This window comes from Pleurodeles waltl, chromosome 11 (genome assembly GCF_031143425.1).
Source record: "Pleurodeles waltl isolate 20211129_DDA chromosome 11, aPleWal1.hap1.20221129, whole genome shotgun sequence".
NCBI classification, from domain to species: domain Eukaryota; kingdom Metazoa; phylum Chordata; class Amphibia; order Caudata; family Salamandridae; genus Pleurodeles; species Pleurodeles waltl.
Genome location: NC_090450.1, coordinates 573,769,555 through 573,786,055, shown reverse-complemented (window position 1 = coordinate 573,786,055; position 16,501 = coordinate 573,769,555).

Sequence of the window (16,501 nt, the reverse complement as noted above, 5' to 3'; positions counted from 1 at the left end):
TTGACAGGGTTGCACTACAAATTCCACAGTGCTATTAGATCTTGGGCACCCATGAGCCAATTTATGCCAAAACGTCTTGGAGTTCCTAGAATGGGCAGCCCCTACCAGCTCCATCCAGTTTTCATTAATCCATCTCTGCTTCTGCCTAACGGTTAGCCGTTTATATTCTTTTCCTGGCAGCCCTAACCCTCTGTTGGTCCCCATTCCTTATGGCCCTAATTAGCTCACTCTTAGCTTCTCTGCATCCCTTATTGTACAATTTAGGTGAATGCAATAATGGGGCCTTTCCTGCACAATCCTTTGTGCACAGTTATTTTAGGGCAGAAAATAAAACTACATGCTGATCACTTACAGTTGAGGTTATCATTGGAGCCATCACTAATCGAGCTCAAACACCTAAAAAAGGCATTATAGATACCAATCAAGAACTCCCTATCTCAACACAACTTTGCCCATGTGACTGTTCTCCTGTTGATGCTTAATGATAAAATAACTTCTGAGCTATGCTGTTGCACCACTCAAGAAAAGTCACATCAGTAAAAGTTGCATCCCATTGTGATCGCTATCCAACCATTTTATGATTTTGAAATCCACAGCAAAATGGCAAATGTCCAAATGCAGGAAAATATTATCAATCTTACTTGTTACTAACCTGAGGTTGAAGGTAGGGCAGCACTTCATATCTGAGGGAAATCTTTCATTGCACGCACATATTCCTTGGTTCAGTGTTAAGGACAAGAGCTGAATAGCAACCAGGGGCCAAGACAATAGGGGCTCAGACCCTAAAACAGGGATACCTCTGGCTGCATCCTCAACACCACATATTGATGCTAAGCCTTACACAGATGGCAAACCAACGCAACTAGGGTGGGTGACTCCCTGGTATGCTGTGTAATGTGATTGTAGATATTATTATATATATATATATATATAAAAAAAAAATATATATATATATATATATATATATATATATATATATATATATATGCACCCACAACCACCTTGTCCCCCTTAGAGCTAATCCCACGATGTCTTGACTGTTTACATCCAATCTTTTTATCTCCAGATCCAGAGTGTTCTTGACCCATGTAATCAACCCACCAGACAGGTGCCCCCTTTTGAAGGTATTGCCGCAATACTGTAGTTCAACTAACCCAATCTAGGTACTTTATCCAAGGCCCACTTCTCTTGCATAAAGATGAAATCATATTTATTTATAAACATTCTCCACTCCTGGTCTTCGATTTTATTTTTTAAACCTGCTGTGTTCCATGCCAGTATTGCAGTACACTCCATAGTTGCCAACACTTGAGCATGTTCTTGCAACTCAACCCCTGCTTTAGACCCTAGTTTGGACTTGGTTTGCTGGACATGAATTCTAGAAGGAGAAGCTGCAACAGATGTACTTGGACAAGCAAGGGTCTGTTTGGACCACCCTGCCTTACAGCACATTTAAATTCCTCTAGGCACCCTGTATGCAGCCGCAGTTCCTCCGTAACGGCGGAGGTGCGTCACCCCACTGGCTCAGAGCCATTAGCTGAAAAATTAAATTATATTTTAATATTGTTTTATTTTTCAACTGCTGGATGAGCCAGCGTGTTCAGGGAGGGGCGGGGCTGAGCCACAGGAGGGGGCAGGAGGAGTGGTATGCTGTGTGCACTTGAGCATGCATGTTTGTTTGGCCAACCATCTTAGGCTGGCCAAACAGATATCCACACTTAGGTTTCTCCAAACCCAGCTGTATTTGACAGTTTAATCAGGCCAATGCCTGCCTTGCTTTTATTCTTGGTAATAGCATGATAGCAGCACTGGGATTGCACAGGGAGTCTCTGAAGCTTCTGGGACCAGGAGGAGGAGCACAAGGTGGCCCGCCAGTAGCACCAGGTAAGTTTAAAAAATATATATTATTAACTCCCCCATGCCCTCTGCGCGTGTTCCCCCAGCTCCACTCCACCTGCCCTACTACCTCTAAAATGGGTCAGCCGCCACTGCCCGTGTGTCATGTCAAACTTCTCAGAATAATGCTCCTCCAAATTGCACACAATAGCCAGCACCCGACTGCTACAATGACCCCTATAGCATCAGTCCTGACTCTCATTGTCGGTTAGAATCGGAAATATATGTGCAACAGGAACATTATATCGAGACCTCACCACCTTTGAGCCCACCTCATACCCTCCACTCACTCTCACATGAGGTCGTAGCTCCCTTAAATGGGAATAAAAAAAAAACAATGGTATAACCCTCACACCTCTATCCAACCTATCATGATTAAGCGTATTGCCCCAATAAATCAACCTCTCTGCAAGCTCTGGATACCTGTAGTTAACTACTACAAAATCCCTGTTTTTAGATTTGGCTAGTGGCCCAATCCATTGGACCCTTCTCCCCAACAAAATCTTGCTCATGCAGCCTAAAATCTGTCTGTTGCACTAAACAATGACATACTTTATTCTTCGATTCAAAAGTAGTCTCTTTTTTGTCAGAGCCCACATGGTGGACATTAATCAGTACCGCCACATACGGGCAACATCTGGTGGCAAGTTCAGTCTATCTTTCGAGGGGGCAAGAGTATTGCACTTAGTATGAACACGTACTTCACCATAGCAGGTAGCCTTTTCCCCCATGGGGCTCTGCGGAGGTTCCCCCCTGTAGTTGATCACCAACCCCTTCTCTGGAGGACAATATAGCAATAAGATTGCAGGGGCTTACATTAGAATGATCCTCAGTCCTAAGCTGCATTCCCTTATCACCTCCAACATTATTAGCAAGCACATTTGAGCATACTGGGGCATACGTTACATTAGCCAAATCAGTACCAGGTACTTCCCCCACATTGGGAGCCCTCCTCTCGCCCCCCACCAATTAGAGTTGAAGACTCTGAGTAATTCGTACACAGTGATAATACTTGAGATGCACACCCTTGAGTTTTACCATCCAACATATCATGGGGGCACAGAAGACATACAGCTGGATAGCCTTGATTCAATTACGATCAATCATTCTACAATCGGTTCCAGTGTGCTATTCAGGGCGATTATAAATGTAGCATAAAAAACCATCCAATTATGGTTCCAGTTTATCAGTTTCTCGATGTAGTACATCACATACTGTAGGAGGTGGCACGGTACTCACTTGTGAGCATTTAGGCCTTCCTCCAACTTCCGCCCTCTTCCTTTTTCCTAAGACAGATTCACCCTATTTGTTAGAGATCACCAGGACTTCAGGCTCCAGAGCTAGTACTGATTTATCATGCCCCTGTTGAGTCTGTTTATCCACCACTTGGTTGTAGTTGCTTACAATATTTGCCCCTAGGGACGAGGTCCCTTGACATTGATGCTGTGTCATTTGATGTTGTTACTGACATTTTATGTGATACGTTCACCTTTGCAGTAAATTTGGCTTTCTTTTCTTTGTTTGTGGTCCTGCTTACGACCAGCATTATGCGGGTGGAAATATTAGCCCACCTCTGTATCACAGGCTTGTGCTTATTGGTGTCTTTGCATTTGTGATCTCCTTCGATTTTCCTTTCAACAGTCTGACATGGTCCATTATCTTTCTTTTTCCAACCTCTGTGTTTGTTGCTTGTGCTTCTGCTTTTGCATCAGAACATGAAATCTGCATTATTTTGGGCAAGTCAAAATATTTTTAAAATAATTTTGTTCTTAATGCTACAGAATGGCACCCTCCAATAACATACAGTCGTATAGCTTCTTCATTTTTAAATTTGTGAAAATCACAGAATTACCAATTGTTGTAGTCATCTAAAAATTCATCTATACTTACTTCAGCCTCTTGACACGTTATGCTAAATGTGTACCTTTCAAAAACAATATTTATTTGAGGGTTAAACCATTATTCAAGCATTTTAGTACACTTTCATACGTTTGTATCTGTTCTGCAGGGTATGTGGTTAATAATTCTTCTATTTCATCTCCTACTAACTTAATTAACTGATCTTTTGTTCACTCAGAATAGTTTTTACATGTTGATTTGAGATATTGTTCAGATCTTCTGTTCCACTTTTCCTATCCTGACCCTACGTTTCGTGAGTCAGACATATCAAAAAGTTCTGGCCTTCTAAATATTGCACTTGATCCTGTATTGTCATTTATGATCATGTGACTTGACATTGATGCTGTGTCATTTGATGAAGTTAGTGACATTTAATATAACACATTCACCTTTGCAGTAAACTTTGCTTTCTTTGCTTGTTGACATTTATATTGATAATTAGGTATTTTTTTGTTCAATAACTTTATTGCAAGCACAGACAGTAATTTCAAACCGTGGCCCTCCCTACGACTTTTGAGGTCAGCTGACCGCCATGCCAGCGATGGCAATAGTACCGCCGCCAGGCTGGCGATGAAGACCGCCATATTATGACCATGGCAGTGATCCCTCTCACATACAGCCACTGCACCGCTTGAGCCGCCAATGCGGTCCGGCCACCAACCACAGCGGTTACCATCTGCAGCCTGGCGGAACAGCATTCACCGCCCACCATATTATGACATAGCAGACTGACAAGATTTCCGGGGCAGGACCACCGTCATGAAAAGCCTGACGGAAAAGACCCAGATAAAAGGAGACACCCACCTCCAGGGACACAGAGGAGTCCATGGCCGCCATGAAACCCAAACTCGAAGTCCTGCCGATGCTGTACCACGCAATAGGAGTCCAGGAGCAGCGACATCAACGAAGACGACAACCATGAGTACAGCCGCCTAGCGCATAAGGGATGGAGGAGAGATTGACACACCCACAAGCACAACACACACCATATACACATACCACACACATGGAGAACAATCTGCTGAAAATACAACAATTACATAAGCAAGAAGAAAAGAAAGCCAGGACAAATACCTGTGAGTCAACCACTGTACTCCAGTGGGAATAGTGCCCACAACAAAACAGGAACTATATACAAAGGGCCATTGGCCAGTCCAATTGTTCTTGGGAACCCACAGGGCAACGAAATAGGCCCAACGTGACTCCTGACAGTCAAAGTGACTCCACTGGACAGGGACATCAATGTAGAAGGCAGGCACCTAAGGGGACAGGGAGTGGAGGCGGCGGGGCGGGGTTTCTTCTTGGAAGGGGAGTCTTTGGACTTTGGTTTAGGGGGGTAGGCTCTTGCTCCTCTGTTTAGGGGGCGGGGAGTGGGTCTAGAGCGGGGGTGGGTGTGGCTGCCTTGTGTACTGGAGTTGAAGCCTTCTTAGCGGGGGGAGGGTCATTGAAAACATTAGGGGGGCCATGGGAGGACTGAGAGCTGGAGGGAGTGGGCTGGGGGAGCGGGACCTTATGTTTAGGGACAACACAAGGTGGGTCAGGAGGAGGGAAGAGGTTAAGGCAGGCAAGGAAAAGCTTCTTAGGTACAATGGGGTGGACTGTGGGAGCAGGTTTGGGAATGGAGGTAGAGGGAGTAGTCGTAGGATGTGTAGGTGTGCTGGACTGGGTTGTAGGTGCATGCAAAGTGTGCATGTGTGAGGTGGATGACTGTTGAGCATTTGAGAGGGAGCGTATATGTGTTTTGGGAGGAGGTGGGGAAGAGAAGGAAGGAGAGGTTAAACATGTCATGTTCATGGATGTTGGGGTGGTGTCTGCAAGTGAGGTGGGTGTTCTGCATATGGCTGTGATTGTGGTGGTGGTGACTGTGCATGTGGTGAGTGGAGACTAGTATGCATGTCTGCTGTTGTGGTGATTGTGGGCAAGGCTGAACAGGTGGCAGGATCTAGGAATCAGGATGCAGGGCTTGCAGGTGTGAGTGCTGATGTGATGGTGAAGGGGGAGGCAGTGGCTGTTGTGTGTGCTTCTGTGTGTTGGCTATGTGTACGCTTGTGGTGTGATCTGTGGTAGTTGTGCTTGTCTTTGCGATTCCTGTCTTTTGTCTTGGTTGCATGCTCGTCTGATTGTGTGCTTGGGATGAGTGGGGGGAGAGGGCTCTGGGACTGGGTACAGGTAGTTGGAGGATGGACGGAAGAACTAGGGACACTGGCTGCCATCAAAGAGGAGGCCAAAGCCTGAAATGATCTCTGTAGGCCAGCCAAGCCAATGTGAATGCCCTCCAGGTAGGCATTGCATTGCTACATCTGGGATTCCAGCCCATGGATGGCATTAACTATGGTTGACTGCCCTACAGAGATGGATCTCAGGAGGTCAATAGCCTCCTCAGTGAGGGCAGAAGGACTGACTGGGGAAGGGGCTGAGGTGCCTGCAGCGAAGGAGACGCCCACCCTCGTGGGTGAGTGGGCACAGGCAACTGGGTGGGGGGCTACTGGGAGGGCGGTGCTGGAACAGGGCGTGGCAGAGGATGATGATGCCGGGGTGGTCCCAGAGGAATCCACCACCACCAGGGAGCTCCCATTGGAGGAGGAATCAGAGTCAGTAGTATCAGCTCCTATTTCTCCCGTGGTGCTCCTCTCGCCCTCCAACCTACTAATCCCCTTGGAGTCAGCGGACACTGCCTCCTTGGTCCTGTGGGCTGCAGCTCCCCTATTCGCAAGTGCCCCTGCTTCTTTGCCATACAATGCTAATGCACACAAGGACAGGAGAAGAAAAAGGGGGAGGACGGGGGAGAAAGAAAGGGAGCACAGGGTCAATAACAGCAATAACAGCACATATGGCATACACATCACAATGACTCACTGGTAATGTACACTATGAAGTGACAACCACAATACCACACCATTGCCTGGGAGCAACAGATGAAATGAACCCTGAAGAAACTACCATCTGCACACCTACTGAGACTCACTAATCTGTGTCTGCCTGTTGACAAAGGCACAGCTACACTCGATTACAGTGACTGCAGAACGTGAAATTGCCAGGTCTCACCACCTAGGCAGTGGACATCAGAGCATCACTCCACACTCTGGGTTGGCTGCCGCCAGTATGCGGGCCACAAGGGGGGTCAGGGTCCGACAGGCACCCCCCTTCGTTGGGAGGACATTCCCAGCTGGACCTCTGTGGCCTTCCAGGTCCAGGGTCTCAGCTCCTCCCACCTCTTTCTGCAGTGGGTGCTCCACCAGCAATGGACCCCCAGGGTCCGCATGTCCTTGGCGATGGCATGCCATAGCCCTTTCTTCTGAAGGGAGCTGACCTGCATAGGAAGCACACACAGAAGGGCACCATTAGCTACACACTACAGTCAGTTACAGCAATGGACTACATACTACATAGATCCCACAATCATCATACACATCACTCGTACCTCTGTGTACATACTGCAAGCAGCACATAACACTCCGTAAAGGATGCACTGCATGCACACACATACATCAACATACAGTCATGTCGCATTCCAAAATACTAAAAGGTGCTCACCGGTTAATCTGGAGGCCCATACAACTGTCCATACAAGGGTAGGACTCCATCCACAAGCTTCTCCAGTTCTTTGGATGTGAAGGCTGGGGCCCTATCCCCTGTAGCACAGGCCATTGTGGCTTCCAGACATAGGGGGTCATTACAACATTGGCGGTAGAAGGCGCTTACCGCCGTGCAGAAGACCGCCAACACACCGCCGCAGCCGCGGAATTCCGCCACAGCTATTATGACACACATCTCGGAATCCGCCGAAATTCAGACACCCACACAATACCGCCATACCAAAGGTCAGCGATAAACATGCGGAAACAAATCCTCCACCTCCACGCCAACAGAAACACGCCCATGCCATTACGACCCACGAATCCACGCGGCGGTCTTTCAACCGCGGTATTCCATTGGCGGTACACACCGCCGCGCTCAAAATACACACACTTCTACAAAACACCGCCACATTGGACACTTCCAAATACACACACCTGATACACATACAAACACCACTCCCAGACACCCAACACAATATAAAACACACACCCACATCACACACAAACCCCTACGGCCAGAATTTCTGAGAGAAGGCCAGAGAGAGAGACAGCACAGAATAGAGAACCCCATCACACAGAGGCACACTACACCATCACCCACACAACATCCACGCACAAAACACCACATACCACTTCACTCACCACACTCATCAACACATACACCACCCAACACCTCACACACACCACCCCATGGCACGCCAAAGACACCCCCGCTTCTCCGAGGAGGAGCTCAGGGTCATGGTGGAGGAAATCATCCGGGTAGAGCCACAGCTATTTGGCTCACAGGTACAGCACACATCCATAGCCAGGAAGATGGAGCTATGGCAAAGAATAGTCGACAGGGTCAACGCAGTGGGACAGCACCCAAGAAATAGGGAGGACATCAGGAAGAGGTGGAACGACCTACGGGGGAAGGTGCGTTCCACGGTATCCAGGCACCACATCGCGGTACAGCAGACTCGTGGCGGACCCCCACCTCCTCCCCCACAACTAACAACATGGGAGGAGCAAGTCTTGTCCATCTTGCATCATGAGGGCCTCGCAGGAGTCGTTGGAGGAACGGACACTGGTAAGTCAAATCTTAACTATCATATCCCCCACCCTACCTGCATGCTATCACACACACCCACCCTCACACCCTCCCCTATCACCCCAAATCCTCACTAATCTACCCATGACACCAACCACCCATCCCAACCCCAAGACCTGCATGACATAACTAAGCATGGATACCCATCACTAAAGCATGCCCACTGCACAGACCCATAACACCCCCCAAACATCAGCACACAAGCCCCCACACAGGAATGGCTCCACTGGTGTACACGCACACCCAACCATTGCACACCATGAAACACACACATGCAATAATCATGTACTCATACCCCCGCAGGAACCCGAAGGAACGTCACCACACCAGAGTGTCCAGACAACACCACTCCACCCCCAGAAGAGGCCCACAGTGACGACAGCAGCCCTGCCCTACTGGATCTTGATGACCAGCCCGGACCATCGTGGCCCTCAGGACAGTCGGTTCTCCTTGCCCAGCCACAGCCCAACACCGAACTTCCACCCTCTGGGAACACCAGCACAGCACCCACCCAGCGGACCCAAACCTCCCTACCCAGGACAGGTCAATCAGCGGTGTGTCCACCACTACAGGCACCCAGGCTAACCCAACACCCCAACAACAACAGGGACCTGGGGGCAGTGGTAGTGGGCACACGGTCCAGGGGACGGAGGCACAGGAACACAGGGGAACTGGGAGGGCTACTGTACGACAGGGGGAGGACAGGCCAAGGGAACCTACTCTCCACGAGGCCCTCTCCTCCATCATGGGAGCATACCACCACTCCCAGGAGACGATGGCAACGGTACTGGGCAAGTTGCAGGAGACCCTGCGTCTGCAGGAGGAGCAGTATTTGGGGTTCAGGGAGGAGCTCAGGACCATCGGCTCCGCCCTGGGCACCATTGTAGGGGTGCTGATGGACATTCAAAAGACCTTGAGGGACACCGTGGCACTCCAAGGGGCCTCTGACACTAGCCAGGACGATGAAATGCCCACCACCTCCACCGGCGCTAGTGGACAGGACGCCCCACCACAGGACAAACACACCAGCACCCCACCCCCTGCAGACGGACAACCACCACGAAAGCAGGCCCTGAGATCCAGGAACAGGACAGAGCAAGATGGCAAGACCCCCGCCAGGAAATAAGACCACCCTGATTGTCCCCCCACTGTACCACTTTGTTACCCTGTCCAAATCGGAACTGCCCCAGCTCCACTTCCAATGGCCAGATGTGCAATGTACCTGTGAGACTAATAGACTGGACTCTGCCATGGACGTTCTTCCACCATAACCCATCCCCATTTCACAACCCCCCCTTCATTGATATGCACTTAAATAAACACCCTTGAAATACTAATAAAACTTGAGTCAGTCAATGATTTTGAACTTTGTATTGTCAATTACAGTGTCAAAATGGTTACCCATTGGAAGGCCAACATACCAATGTCACACATCACAAGCCTTTCAAGGGTGCAAGCTGTTGACATGTAGGTTACCACATTAGTGAAACTGAAATGGAAGGGGACAACTCAGTTAACAAATAGTGAGTGAAATGTAGGTACAGGATAGAGGTAGACGTGTGAAAGTTAATATTATGTTAAACATGAAAATGTACTCACCTGTGTCTCACTGAAAATATTGCTGTATGACTGACTCCCTGTTGTCGTTTTCTTTTTCATCAGCTTCATCCTCATCACTGTCCACAGGCTCCACAGGCTCCACCGCTGCTACAACACCGTCATCTGGATCATCCTCCTGCAGAAAAGGCACCTGGCGTCGCAATGCCAAATTATGGAGCATGGAGCAGGCGATGATGATGTCGCACACCTTCTTCGGTGAGTAGAATAGGGATCCACCTGTCATATGGAGGCACCTGAACCTGGCCTTCAGGAGGCCGAAGGTGCGTTCAATCACCCTCCTAGTCCGCCCATGGGCCTCATTGTACTGTTCCTCTGCCCTGGTCCTGGGATTCCTCACTGGGGTCAATAGCCAGGACAGGTTGGGGTAACCAGAGTCCCCCAATAGCCATACACGGTGCCTCTGGAGTTGACCCATCATATCAGGGATGCTGCTATTCGGCAGGATGTAGGCGTCTTGCACTGAGCCAGGGAACATAGCATTTACCTGCGAGATGTACTGGTCTGCCAAACAGACTATCTGGACATTCATAGAATGATAACTCTTCCTGTTCCTGTACACCTGTTCACTCCTGCGGGGGGGACCAGAGCTACATGGGTCCCATGAATGGCACCTATGACGTTGGGGATATGTCCAAGGGCATAGAAGTCACCTTTCACTGTAGGCAAATCCTCCACCTGAGGGAAAATGATGTATCTCCTTACGTGTTTCAGCAGGGCAGACAACACTCTGGACAAGACGTTGGAAAACATAGGCTGGGACATCTCTGATGCCATGGCCACTGTTGTCTGAAAAGAGCCACTTGCAAGGAAATGGAGCACTGACAGCACCTGCACGTCAGGGGGGATTCCAGTAGGATGGCGGATTGGTGACATCAGGTCTGGCTCCAACTGGGTACATAGTTCCTGGATTGTGGCACGGTCGAACCGGTAGGTCACGATCAAATGTCTCTCTTCCATTGTCAACAGGTCCACCAGCGGTCGGTACACCAGCGGATTCTGCCATCTTCCAATATGTCCCAACTGTCGGTGCCTAGGAAGGACAACAGCGAAGAAACTGTCAGCATTCCTCCAGGTATGTACCCACAGTCACACACAAGACTACAACAGAGAATTAACCCATCCGAGAAATGTTTTGAGTGTAGGCCTCGGTATGTGTGACGCAGTAGTAAATGAAGCCATGTGGGCCCCTGAAATGGCGGCTGCCTGACCTCTAAACTGGGACAATGGAATTGTGGGGTAACTGCGCTGGCGTTGGACACCGTCACGGTAGGCGGTCGTAGAGCGCGACGCAATGCTGCATTGGTTAACATTGGACCCTATAGGTCCCAGGAGCCAGTGAACAGGTGCGCTGGCGGTGATGATGCACCCCGCTGCGGACGTCACCGCTGCGGACGTCACCACCATTTTCTATCTGTTGAATCGCTAGATACCTGACCTTCGACAGGAGAGGACCTACACTGCTAGTGTTGCTGTGACCTCGGTCTGGAAGCGACGATGGCTGCTGCGTCTGGGGAAAGGGCCCCTGCCTTCACTGCACAGGAGTTGGAGAAACTTGTGGATGGGGTCCTCCCCCAGTACACGCTACTCTACGGTCCTCCAGGCCAACAGGTTAGTACTGAGGGAGCACGTTGTATGGGCTAGGCCTGGGTGGAGAGGGCTGGGTGGAAGAGGGAAGGGGGCAGAGTACATAGAACAGTTATGCATGGGGATGAATGGGCCACATGGACAGAGTTGGGAGGGGGCCACTCACATTGACTGTGCAGTAGGTAAGGACTGTTCCTCTTTCCTTGTGCATGTCATGTAGGTCAGCGCCCACCAGAAGAGGGACATTTGGCGTGCCATCGCCAAGGAAGTCCGGACCCTGGGGGCCCACCAGAGACGGGGCACCCACTGCCGTAAGAGATGGGAGGACATTCGCCGCTGCAGCAAGAAGACGGCAGAGGCTCAGCTGGGGATGGCCTCCCAATGTGGGAGAGGTGCCCGTCGCACCATGACCCCCCTGATGTTCCGGATCCTGGCGGTGGCCTACCCGGAGCTGGATGGGCGCTTAAGGACATCACAGCAGACACAAGGGGGTGAGTACAACCTCATTCTGTGGACTTTGCATGCAGTGGAGGTGTCTGGGTGGGGGAGGTGGGCTGTGGGTGTCCCTAGGCCAGGGCGAGTTAGGTAGGCAAGACCCCTCCGTAATGTAGACCATGTGGGAATCTACCCCAGCTCAGAACAGAGGCAAGTTGATGTATAGTTGCCCCTTTGCCATCCATGTGCGCAGATTTCTACCATTGCCATGTAGGCCATATCCCAGAAATTGCATGTGCAGAGGGCAGGAGCACGGCGTAATGCATGGGGCTGCTGCGTCCGTCTTGTCCGCCAACGGTAGCGGTATGCCATGCACTAAAACTCTCTTTCTTCTGTCTCCCCCCCTTTTCCTGCTCTCCCTGTCCTTTTGTACATCAGCATCATCAGGCGGAGGTACAGTGGCACCGGAGCACGAGGGAGCTGCATCCCACATGGCCATGGAGGGCCACACCACAGACTCTGAATGCACCAGTGGGACGGAGGGCGAGGGGAGCTTCACGTCGGCCACAGGATCACCAACCAGCGACACGGACTCGTCCGCCGATGTGAGCTCCCCTGTGGTGGCAGCACCATCTGTGCGCCCCACTTCTACAGGTACAGCCGCCACCTCCCCTACCAGCACCGCCCTCCCAGCAGCCCCTCAGCGTGTGTCCCGTGCCCGCTCACCCAGGAGGGTGGGCATCACCTTCGCCCCAGGCACCTCAGGCCTTGCCCCAGTCACCCCTGCTGCCCTCAGTGAGGAGGCCATTGACCTCCTCAGGTCACTCACTGTTGGGCAGTCTACCATTGTGAATGCCATCCAAGGTGTAGAACGAGAGTTGAAACACGGTAATGCATTCCTGGAAGGCATTCATTCTGGTCAGGCTGTCCTTCAGCGAACCCTGCAATCTCTGGCCTCAGCAGTGATGGCAGCCATTGTCCCTGTGTCCAGCCTCCCCCCTCCAACATCCTCCACCCAGACCCAATCCCCTGTACCCCAGCCCATCCCAAGCACACCTACAGACCAGCAGGCACACAAGTCAACACCCAAAAGTAGCTCAAGCAAACATAGGCACCACACACACCACAGGCACTCACACAAGCATCACACCCATACAGACACAGCAACATCCACTGTCTCCACTGTGTCCCCCTCCTCCTCTTCTCCCTCCTCCCTCCCAGTCTCGTCTACACACACACCTGCATGCACCACATCTACAGGCACTAGGACTCGCACCAGGACACCCAGCACCACAAGCCGCTCACGTGCACTCACCACCTCCACTGCCATTTACACGTCCCCTGTGTCCTCTCCCAGTGTGTCTGTGACGCCCCCTCCCAAAGTACCCAAACGCCGGCAATCACTCACCCAACATCCATCCACCTCACGACAGCCTCCAGTACCTGCACCTGCACCCAAAACACCTTAAGTGACACCTCCTACAACCACCTCCTCTACCTCCACTCCCAGACCCCCTCCAGCTACCCATCCCAGTGTCCATCAGAAACTGTCCCGCTGTCAAATTGACCTGTTTGCCCCCACCCCCCCCTCCAGTTCATCAGTCCCATCGTAGCGCCTCAGCCAAAAAGCCTCCAGTACCAGTGGTGCGTGTTCCAGGTTTTTGGAGTGCACCGTTCACCAGGGCAGGCAGTAGGACCCGGAGCCAAGGCACTGACAGCCCACCCCCTGTAAAGGCTCTGAAATTGGAGAGTGGACGACGGGACCGTGTCAAGACTCCTGGTGGGACAACAAGTGAAATGGGATCGAAGGCGATTGGTGAGTCAGCTGTAACTCCAAAGAAGGTGGGGAAGGTCCCGAGGAAGTCTGCCCAGCCTGTTGTGAGTGTCACGGTGGGGAAGTGCGCCATCATTTCCGGCGGTCCAGACACAACCGCCAGCACTGTTGTTACTGGTCAGGAGACCACCGCCAGAGTCAGTGCCCAGGAGGGCCCAAGTATTGTTACTGGTCAGGAGACCACCGCCAGAGTCAGTGCCCAGGAGGGCCCAAGTATCGTCACTGGTCAGGAGACCACCGCCAGAGTCAGTGCCCAGGAGGGCCCAAGTATCGTCACTGGTCAGGAGACCACCGCCAGAGACAGTGCCCAGGAGGGCCCAAGTATCGTCACTGGTCAGGAGACCACCGCCAGAGTCAGTGCCCAGGAGGGCCCAAGTATCGTTACTGGTCAGGAGACCACCGCCGGAGTCAGTGCCCAGGAGGGACCAGGATCCCACAGCCCCGCTGGGCGACGATGGAACGTCAAGCCACACACCAATGTCCAGTGTGGAGTTCGTCATGCCACACACCAATGTCCAGTGTGGAGTTCGTCATGCCACACACCAATGTCAGTATTCGAACCGCCTTGTCAGAGCACCGATGAACAGTCCATAGACCGGCATGTCAAAGCACCGCTGAACAAGGCCAAGACCGCCATGGTGAAGACCGCTGAACAGGGCAAAGAGTGCCATGGCTAAGCACCGCTGAACAGTCCATAGACCGCCATGTCAAAGCACAGCTGAACAAGGCCAAGACCGCCATGGTGAAGACCGCTGAACAGGGCAAAGACTGCCATGGCTAAGCACCGCTGAACAGTCCATAGACCGCCATGTCAAAGCACCGCTGAACAAGGCCAAGACCGCCATGGTGAAGACCGCTGAACAGGGCAAAGACTGCCATGGCTAAGCACGGCTGAACAGTCCATAGAACGCCATGTCAAAGCACCGCTGAACATGGCCAAGACCGCCATGGTGAAGACCGCTGAACAGGGCAAAGACTGCCATGGCTAAGCACCGCTGAACAAGGCCAAGACTGCCATGGCAAAGCACCGCTGAACAGGGCAAAGACTGCCATGGTGAAGCCCGCTGAACAGGGCAAACACCGTGTGGGTATGAATAGGCCGCCACATCCTTATCCCATGTGCAGCTAGGACAGTGACAGGACAGGAACTTTCACGGGGAGACTCATCCAGTCTGGGCACCAGTCCCACCCAGTACCAGTTGAGAACTGCACCTACTTGCGATAATGTGGCTTTGCACTCCCCAGGATGGTACAGTGGGCAAACCACCCACTGTAAAGACTTGAGAGACTGTGGCTTTGCACTCCCCAGGATGGTACAGTGGGCAAACCACCCACTGTAAAGACTTGTGAGACTGTGGATTGCACTCCCCAGGATGGTACAGTGGGCAAACCACCCACTGCAAAGACTTGTGAGACTGTGGCTTTGCACTCCCCAGGATACATCAATGGGCATGGAGCCCCGTCGTGGATCTGGCTTTGCATTCATCCGGCTGAGGTGCCCCCCTTCCCTTCCCCCTGAGGTGCCTGTAGTGTTTCTATCTGATGCCCCGGCAGTGTTCTCTCGGATTTTGGTCAGGTATCTATTGTGGGCCTCGCCCATGCATTTTTGGACTGTTGGTGCACGGACATTGTTGTGTACATATCTGCACTACTTCTTGTATTGTATATATAATTATGACAGATTTCGAGATATAATTCAGTATATTTTTATATGACATGTATATTGGCACATTACAATGTTTGCCCGCAATTCGCTTTGTCTTTGCATTCTTCCGGGGGAATTGTGGGTTGTTCATGTGATATTATTGACTGCATTGGTGTGTATGTTGTGATATGCGAGGGTGGGGGTGGGGGTGTTTAGTGGGTGTCCCCCTAACTTTTGCCTCCCCCCTCCCCGTGTCGTAGATGCAGTACTCACCGGTATGTTCTGCGCCTATGTCGCTGTTGTTCGTAGAGGAGCAGAAAGACAAGGGCAGGTAGGATTTGGAGTTCCGGCTCCATGGAGTTGTCGTTCCTCGTGGAGTGTGTTCAGGTGAGCGTTTTCCCATAGCAAAAGCTGTTTCCGCCGTGTTTTTATCCACGGAGAATCCGCCCCGGAAAAGGTGGCGGATTGGTAGGTTATGATACTGTGGGCGGTTGTCTGTTGGCGGTGACCGCCACGCTGTTTGTCTGTACCGCCGTGGCGGGCGGTGTGTTAAAGTGGTTGTTTTTGTTGGCGGTTACCGCCAGGGTCGTAATTCCCTTTTTTTGTCCGCCGGCCTGTTTGCGGTATTTCCGCAGCTTTAACACCGTCAGCCAGGGTTGTAATGACCACCATAGTACACAGCAGCTCACGCAGTCGAGTTCTTGATAGGGTGAAAGTCAGAAGTCAAGTGGCATAGGCTTCTGAAAATGGCGGTCACGTCCGCACCGGTAATCACCATCACCACCTGCGGTGATCATTATTGACCCCTGTGCTCCATAGACTTCAATGTTAACCAATGAGGAGTTGCACGGCGGTTCAGACCGCCTTTTGCCATGACGTCAAATGCCAGCGGAGTGAGGCCATTCCCACCTGTCCTTTGC